The following is a 9,769-nucleotide window of genomic DNA, read 5'->3' as shown; positions in this document are numbered from 1 at the left end:
TTCCTCCTCTATTTCACCATTTAGAAAATCACTTTTAATGTCCATTTGGTACAAGGTAATATCATGATGATTAGCATAGGCAAGTAAGATGCGTATGGACTCAAGTCTAGCAACGGGGGCGTAAGTCTCACCATAGTCCATACCTTCGACTTGTGTGTAGCCTTGGGCGACGAGACGTGCTTTGTTGCGAACTACTTGTCCATCTTCATCTTGCTTGTTGCGAAACACCCATTTGGTACCGATGACGTTGTGGTTGTTGTCGGGCTTCTCAACCAATGTCCAAACTTGATTCCTCTCAAAGTTATGTAGCTCTTCATGCATAGCATTTATCCAATCCGGATCTTCCAATGCTTCTTCGACCTTCATAGGTTCAATGCTAGAGATGAAATAATAGTTTTCACAAAAGTTAGCTAAACGAGTTTTAGAGCGAGTGATTCTCCCGGTTTGAATGTCATTATAGATTTGCTCGACGGGATGATCTTTAGCAATTCTTGCTCGAATTCGTGAAAGCTTTTGCTTGGGTCTTTGTTGAACATCTTCTTCATCTTGTTCTTCTTCTTCTTGGCCTTCCTCATTGTTGGCGTTGTCATTCTCTTGTCGTGGTGGAGAAGGAGGTTGTTGACGTTCGTCTTGATGCACTTCCTCGTTTCCTTCATCTTGGTGTGTCCCGCTTGTGGATGCTTCCGTATCAACTCTTGGTTCACCTTGTTGTGAAGTAGAAGCTTCCACTTGGACGGACGAGGTACTCTCCTTCACCTCCGTTGGGCGAACCTTGCCAATAGCCAAGTCTTGGATTGCTTCCGAAGGATCTTTGTCACCTACATCAATTGGTAATTGCTCTGCTTGCGAGCTGTTAGATTCATCAAACTTCACATCTACCGTCTCTTCAACCTTTCGGGTGAAATTGTTGTAGACACGGTAAGTGTGAGAGTTTGAGCCATAACCTAGTAGGAAACCTTCATGAGACTTAGGAGCAAATTTAGAGTGTGACGTCCTGAGGGCCCGGCACCGTTGGGACCCAGTGAAGAAGGTTTACGAGACAACACCGGTCATTACGAAGTTCATGAGACTGCTGGTAATTTTAGTTTCTGATCAATTCGACTGCACACGTTAGTCATATTTGTAAACGATCCTTGTGCCTTTTGCAGAGATAGCAGCACCGGATTGCGACCGAAAGCGACTCGTCGTCTGAGGCATTGGCGAGGCCCAAGTGGGACACTCCATTCAACCGGGCGTTGAACATATTGAAACGACAACCGGTGGATACTCGACCGTCGTATGGACGCGTGCACGGTGTCGGAGATGGCGCCACGTGGAAGAAGTACTACCGTGAGACCACGGAGGAGAGAAAGGAAAGACGGAGGTTAACTGAAGAAAACATCGACAAGAAGGTTGAGATTGCGGTTGAGAAGAAATCATCTCAGACAGTCGCAACAGCGGTAGCTGCAGCAAAACAGGTGGTTGCAGATTTGTCTACTTCCTTGGTGACGGGCGTTTTCACTTGGACAAGGCAAAATCCAGAAAAAAAATGCAGAGGACTTTCTCCTTGCTGACTTCTTGGGAGCACCTGCTCCCGCACCGGCTCCCGCACCGACTCTCGCACCGGACGTGCTTGGTGGTGCCTCGTCTTTGGCTGAGCTCGACGCCCTCATGGTATTTGTCACACCGGCCCCCTTCAATATAAATGTATAATCTCCCGTTTTCGTTGCCTTTCGGATGTCTCACGTCACAGACTTTTCTTTGCAGGCCAACGAAACCCCGTGCACCATATTGTACACCATCGGCGAACAGAAGGTGGACATGGGGAAGGCGACGATAATGGAGCCGAAGGAACCATTGTTCCACAACCGGCCGATCCCCCTCCCAGAATGTCTTCAAGGTTTCCGTGGCCAGTGTCAAACTGGGCCACGAGAATTTGCCTCCTCTAATACTAGTGGGGGATGATGACGAGACCCCGCGGCGGCTTGGTGATTGTTGCAATGGGTGGGTCCTGTTGTGGCCAAAGAGCCTGCTTCTTCTGGAGGCGGCCAGGAGCCACCCACGAGCACGCAGCCTCAGCAAGGTATGAACATCAACACCCCACCTACCCAATTAGCGTTGGGTGTCGGGTTGGGTGATAGCGGATGGGGTAAGGAGGAGGCTCTATTAGTCGCTGATGACGTCGCCATGGATGAGGATGAGGATGACGATGGCACTGAACAGTATGTCTATACTGGCGCCTCCTCAGGGTTTGAGCGTCATGAGTCGGTGCCTGAATTACCGTCTCAACGTATTATGGATGACCTTCCGGTAGTAAAGAAGTCTAGGAAGAGAGCGAGTAAAGGCAAAAAAGTTGATTCTATGATCCAGCCGCCTCAGCAGCCTCGGCTTCAGGACCGTATAGATATCCCCGATGCGGATAAATGGCATATCCTCGGTCAACCAATCCTACCTGCAACAGCGCTACGGGCCAGATTCGGCGATCTAAGGAGACTTCATGACGATGTGCTGCGGGTAGAGAAAGGCCTCATTGCCTCGAAAGATCCAGGATACCCACTCTACGTGGTTAACGTTCCGCGGCAAATGCCGTACGTCGACAGCTTCCTCGTGGATAAGTTCTTCCTCCGATTCGATTACATATTCGACATGTTTCACGTGAAGAAGCTGGATTTTATGTTTGTCTGTCTTTATGCCTTGCACATGAACTACATCATTGGGGTTGAGCAGATGCGTCATATCTGTGTCGCTGACCCGTACTACATGCACGAGGGCTTCTTGGGAGTCTGCGCAGAGCACCGTGAATACGCGAGGGATTACATCGTCAGTTTCATGCTCGCCAATAAGGACAAGGAGGCGATTCTCGTGCCTTATCATCCCGTGTAAGTCATCCGCGCTGCTATCCTTCCTTCGATTTCAATAATTCATTTGCACGATGGAGGCTAATTAATTTGAGGTGTACTTATTTTGCGCAGCGGCGGGCGCACCGTCCTCATCATCCTCTACCCCCGATTCTCCCACGCTCTTTACTTGGACTCATCGAAGAACATTCACAAAGAGGATTACACCCACATCAAAGATGTTCTCGACAGTGCTATGTTTTACTACCAAGCAAGGGGTGGAGAGGTTAGGGACAAGAAGAGAAGGGGCGGCAGGGTCGCCTTCAACCATAAGACCGACTTCTGCTGCATCCAGCAACCGAACGATTCTCTTAATGATGGATTCTATGTCCTACACCACATGCTGGAGTACAGACGGGATCACCAGAACCTTCGCATGTCACCTAGATCTGGCGATGCCCATATTCTGCAATGGGCAAAGGAAATAGGAGATATCGAGGATCATCAACTTCGAGCTGAGTTCTATAACATCCAGCGCGAACTTGCCCAAATCATCATGAAGGAGGTCATCAGAAAAATAGGGATGTTCTACGAAGAAGGACAAATGTCGCGGGAAGACGTCCGAACATGGATAGCCTCTCAGCGTCTCGACATGAAGCCTTTCACTAAGCTCGAGGACTATCTCCCTGACATGGATGGATGGCACGACATGGTGGAGTGATTGTCGATATATGACAATGTGTCCGTTTAGTCCATACTTTCTGTATGACAAAACTTTGAGTTATGCACGGTGAAACTTTATTTGTGATGTAATTAAACCGTCCTCCTCCTCTACTAGCGAAAATCACTCTAGTTAGGGCATTTTGGGTACGATGAACTTTGTTATTTATGCTTATGATATGTTGTTTCTATTTTTGCCAAGTCTGTCTCTTTCTGTTGCTCAACTATATATGTTGCATATCATCGACTCATGTGACGATGCAGGTGCATAGATCATAGATGGCGAAGAAGTGCTACGCCAGGAGTATATATACGACAAGTGGCCGGAGTGTCAGGCCCAGGTGTACCGGTTTCCGGTTTCCGAGCGACAGGCAGTAGTTAGTTTAGGTTCACGCTAATGCGAGAGAGGGATACGAACTCATGTACTCAAAGTGATAGCTCTTCTCTCGTATATCATTGTTTAGATGGATGACGATGTATTTGCAAGTAATCGAGACTTGTATCGCTATTTTCGAGATTGATGACGAGAGACCACTTTGTGTTGGATGATGATTATGATGATGACATGATTTGATGAGACTAATTGTATGTATATGCTATGATTACATTTGTATGTGTATGATATGCTAATTATTATTGCATAAAGCCTATTCAAATACAAAACAAATACAAAACAAATATGCAGGAAAAAAAAACTAATAAAACTAGTAGTAGCGAGGGGGAAAAATTTAGCAGTAGCGCCGCCTTACCAGTAGTGCTTCCCTGTAAACAGCGCTGCAGATAATATCAGTAGCAACCTTTCCTAAAGAGCACTATAGCTATTCATGTATAGTAGTAGCGTGGGACAACAGACGCTACTGCTACATGTTAGCTGTAGCGCCTTATTAGTAGCGCCGGTCCCCGTGCTACTGAGAGGCCCAAAACCCGCGCTACTGCTAGGCTTTTCCCTAGTAGTGCATGGTGGGGGAGGTTGTATTTACATCATGTCATGTCCTGAATAAAGTTCCCGCGAAGGATAATGAGACTACTCCCTATGAGCAATGGGAAAAGGAAAGAACTACACTCTCTTACTTGCACACTTAAGGCTGTTTGGCGAAAGTCAATGTGCCGATCCCCAAAAAGCGCAAACTTGGACCAAAGACCATGGACTGCATTAATTTGGGCTACGCTAAGCATAGCGTTGGCTATAGATTTCTAGTAGTGAAATCTGATGTACCTGGCCAGAAGGTCATTACAATTATAGAGTCTAAGAGGATGCTACATTCTTTGAGGATATTTCCCCATGAGAGATATGCAAAGCACTTCTAGACTGGAATTTGATGAGACTCCTGAACCTGACATTTCGATGGAATATTATGAACATAAAAGTGATGAAAGTTCCATGGAGGATGACGAGGAAGCTCCTGTTAGGAGCAAGAGATAGAGGACTGCAAAGTCTTTTGGTGATGATTTCCTTGTGTACCTCGTGGATGATGACACTCCCAGTTCCATTTCAGGAGCTTATGCATCTCCAGATGCTGACTACTGGAAGGATGCGGTCTGTAGCGAGATGGATTCTATCTTGACTAACGGGACATGGGAGATCACTGATCGTCCTTATGGTTGCCAACCATTGGGATGTAAGTGGGTTTTCAAAAGGGAGCTTAGGCCCAATGGTACCGTTGAGAAGTACAAGGCTAGGCTTGTGGCCAAGGGTTATACACAGAAAGAAGAAGAGAATTCCTTCGATACTTAATCACCTGTGGCTAGACTGACAACCATTCGAGTGTTACTCACTTTGGCTGCCTCGCATGGTCTTCTCGTTCATTAGATGGACGTTAAGACGGCTTTCCTTAACGGAGAGCTAGATGAGGAAATTTACATGCAACAACCAGATGGCTTTGTAGTAAATGGTCAGGAAACAAAGGCGTGCAAGCTAGTGAAATCTATGTATGGCCTGAAACAAGCGCCTAAGCAATGGCATGAGAAGCTTAATAGAACTTTGACAAATGTGGGCTTTCTTGTTAACGAAGCTGACCAATGTGTATACTATCGCTATGGTGGGGGCGACGGAGTTATACTATGTCTATATGTCGATGACATACTGATATTTGGGACCCACCTCAAAGTCATTGAGGAGGTCAAGACTTTTCTATCTCATAACTTTGAGATGAAAGACCTAGGCGTGGCTGATGTTATCTTGAACATCAAGCTACCGAGAGATACTGAGGGTGGAATTACACTTTTGCAATCCCACTATGTTGAGAAGATTTTGAGCCGTTTTGGGTATTCAGACTGTGTTGGGGATATGATTATTGGATATTACCCGTCCAGGAGGGGCCGGGTTATCCCAATGGCGGTTCATCTAAACAAAGCCCATGAGTATGTTGAAGATGGCGGATCATGAAGTAGGCTTGTTAAAGGGCCCAAAAACCGAAGGCGGCTTAAGGCCCGTAAGTGTAAACTGTAACATATATATGACTTGTATTGTAAGGCATGTAAGATAAGTCACCAGGACGGACACGTTTGTATGAGCCGGCCGGGACTCTGTAAGCCGCGGGGCGTCAACCCGTGTATATAAGGGGACGACTCGGCAGCGGCTTAGGGCAATAAACAACAGATCGAAAGCCAGGCCAAGCGTATTCGCTCCCTGGTAATCAAAACCCTAGCAATACCACCTCAAACTGGATTAGGCTTTTACCTTCACCGCAAGGGGCTGAACCAGTATAAACTCCTCGTGTCCTTTGTCCCATTTTAATCCCTTTAAGCTAACCACATCGTGATGGCTCCACAACTAAGTCCTTCCACTAAGACATCTACCATGAAAATTCCATGACAATTGGCGCCCACCATGGGGCCAGCGCATGGTGGTTTTGAGTTCTTGAAGGGCAGCTTTGACGAGATCAAGGGATACGCTGTGGGCCGGATGACCAAGAGTCGTCGCGGCAAGCTCTACATCGACGATGCAGGCTGGGGCCCCGAGGCCGGCTCAATTGAGTACGGGTACCGGGTCCCCTTCGGCAGAATCCACGTCTACATCGGCAAGATCGGCGAATCGGGCCCTGAGCCAGACATCTGCACCGACATCATCGAGGTGGCTTAGCGTGCACGACCACCCAGGTTCAACCCATTGTGAAGCGTGCCTTTGTTGGATTTATCCATGGGGTTGAATTGGAAGGCTCTGTGTCTGGCGGTGAGACGGCCATCTACTCTGATGGTGAATCGTCCACGGGCGAGACCAGCTCAATGTATCAACTACAAGACAGACGGCTTGGGGGTTCTTCCGATGGTGACAGTATTCCGGACCCCCATGAGCCGCCAAACAGGGTGGCGATCTTCATGGCTGGCACCCAGCCGGTTCTTGGTTTGACAGCCGCGGCGGCTATGACTTCCAGCGCAGCGGCAGTAACAGCAGCAGGTGCTGGCGGATCAGCACATCCGCCGCCTCATGTTTTAACAGATTTATTGGAGTCTCTGGCAACTCTGATGGGAGTGGAGGTAACCCTGGACAATCAGGAACAACATAAGGTGGATGTGGCTAAACTGCGTGATGAGATAGCACAAGCCAAGGGAGAGCTGGCGGTAGAGAATTCTAGGATGACCACGGAGCGAGCCATTTTAAACGCCCAAGCATAGCGGATTCATACCGGCTCACGTTGAATCAGAACGCTTCAAACGAAGTCTTGAGGAGAAAACACCAGAGTCATCTGCCTTTGGTTTATGAGTTGAGGAACCTCTTCAGCACACCTAGAGCGGGGGCCAGTAACCCGCTGGTGATAAATCAGATGGCTGAAGTGCCAGTTCAGCCACACGTAACAGGTTCTCCGCATGTGAATAACACCCCCCTCAGCATGTGGTGACACCGTCGGGTCATTATTCCAACCCTTTGGACAATATGATTACTGCAGCTACGCGATTGGCGGCTCTGCCAGTCGAGGGCGAGACTCCGACGACGGTTGAAACTCGACGGTCTAGGGAACTTCTTCAAACAGTGCCGGTACAACAGTAGGCTTATTCTTATAGTCGTGATCGGATTCATTCGACCCCTCGTCCAAGCTGGAGCTACAGCCGACACATTGACTCACCAGCGGTTTCAAGTACCGAGCAGCGCCGTAAGCAACCTCGTGGGCATGACCCGGTGTGCGACGGTGCCAATGCCTAGAATTTGGTGGATCGGGGCAGAGCGCGTCGGGAGGCCGAGCTGGCGGCTCAGCTGGCGGCTCATCAGCACGCGCCGGTTTACCCGACGACTTTGGTGGAGGCAGGTGTGACTTCCAGAGCTTGGGGTGTGCTGTGTTTAACAACGGCTCTACGAAACGAGTGTTTGCCCAAGGACTTCAAGGGCCCTCGTAAGGTGCCTAATTACACAGCAGATCAGCCCCATGAGGCTTGGGTGGAGAGTTATGAGATGGCTATGGAGATGCTGGATGTTAGTGAGGCTGCATATGCTAAGTATTTCACCATGATGCTCGAAGGGACGGCTCGTACCTGGTTGAAAGGGTTGCCTGCCAACTCCATTGGGTCGTGGGCGGAGCTGAAGGCCCGGTTTATCCAAAATTTCAAGGATATGTGCAAGCAGCCTATGTCAATCATGGATTTGGTTTCCTATGTTCAAGCTAAGGGGGAATCAACGAGCAGCTGGGTGCGCCGGGTCTCGACTATCATACATTCTTCAAATAATATCAACGTCAGCTCAGTGATTTTAATGTTGGAGAAAAATTGTCGTTTCCTTCCACTCAAGCAGAAGCTTAGGCGACTTAAACGTCATTGTAGTGACATGGGGGAGCTCATGGCGGCTCTTGTCAAGTATGCCGACTCTGATAGTACCAAGGAACCCGACTCTGAGGATGAAATACCGAGAAAGGGAAAGAAGAGTAGTGGTATGAGAGGACAGCAGCACAACCCGGCCAATCAGGGCGGCAACGGTAAACGCAAAGCTGATGATTTTGTGACTAACACCGGTGCGCGGAATTATAACCAGCGTCGTAATGGGAAGCCGGCTCAAGGGACAAAATTTGACCTTGAAGCGATAATGAATCAGCCATGTCCGAAGCACGGAACACATGAGAAGCCGTCTACCCATCTGTGGAAGGATTGCAACATTATGAGACAATTCAGGGAGTCTTGCCAACACAACCATGGTCCGAATGGTGGTTCAGGGTTCGACCCTCATGGTCCCGGTCATGGAGGCGGCAGCTCAAATTCCAGGTTTCCCAACCAAGGCAATCAAGGTGGTTACAATCAGCAGAATAATCAGGGGAATCAGCAGCCGCAATAGTCTGGTTATCAGAGTAACCCGAAGCAAATTGAATAGTGGACAGTACCACATCTTCACCACTAGCTCGTGTAAGCAGGATCAGAAGCTTCATAAGAGGGCAGTGAATGTATTGAGCCAGTGGTGTCGCATTACTTGCGGTGGTCGGAACAGCCTATTGTATGGAGTCGTGAGGATCACCCGCCCCGGGTTGACAATCTGGGTCACCTGGCTCTAGTGGTGGCGCCTCAGGTTGGGGGCTATTAATTTACTAAGGTGCTCATGGATGGAGGCAACATCATTAATATACTTTACTATGAAACCTTCCGTCGCATGGGACTGCCCGACAAAAATCTTAAGCCGTCAAACACCGTTTTCATGGTGTGGTGCCGGGTAAGTCGGCATACCCAGTGGGTAAGATATCTTTGGAGGTTGCTTTTGGAGATAAGTATGATTCCAGATCTGAGACCCTAACTTTCGAAGTGGTTAAGATTAAGAGCCCTTATCATGCACTACAAAAAAAGACACATCCGTGACATTTTGGGCCGAATGAATTTTTTTTCTGTCATACATATGACACTTCTATGACGATAACTGTGACAAAACCCGGTATCATCATAGATGTGGTGGGCTCCTACTTCTATGACAAAAAATCATGATAGAAAATGGGCTTTTCATCTTGGGCGGGCCGGAGATGCAACTGCATGACATTCTTTGGGCCGTCCATGACAGAAAAAACCGTGGTAGAAGCGAGGGGGAGGAAAATTTCGGGGAGTTGCCGGTTACGATGGGAGAGCGATGCGCATTTCTCTCGTACAGGTACGCGCATGTGTGCGAGGCGTTGGCTCTAACTGAACCCGAGCGAGGCGTTGGGCTCTAACTGAACCCGAGCAATTGCACTGCAGGCTACGCGTTACTGAACCCGAGCGATCGATCGATGGCTGTTAATTGAACCCGATAGAGCGATTCCTTCGCTACAGCTGCTAACTGAAGCCGATCG

This window comes from Triticum dicoccoides, chromosome 3B (genome assembly GCF_002162155.2).
Source record: "Triticum dicoccoides isolate Atlit2015 ecotype Zavitan chromosome 3B, WEW_v2.0, whole genome shotgun sequence".
Classification (NCBI taxonomy): Eukaryota; Viridiplantae; Streptophyta; class Magnoliopsida; order Poales; family Poaceae; genus Triticum; species Triticum dicoccoides.
The sequence above is the reverse complement of the archived record's forward strand: the minus strand, read 5'-3'. Positions refer to the sequence as shown.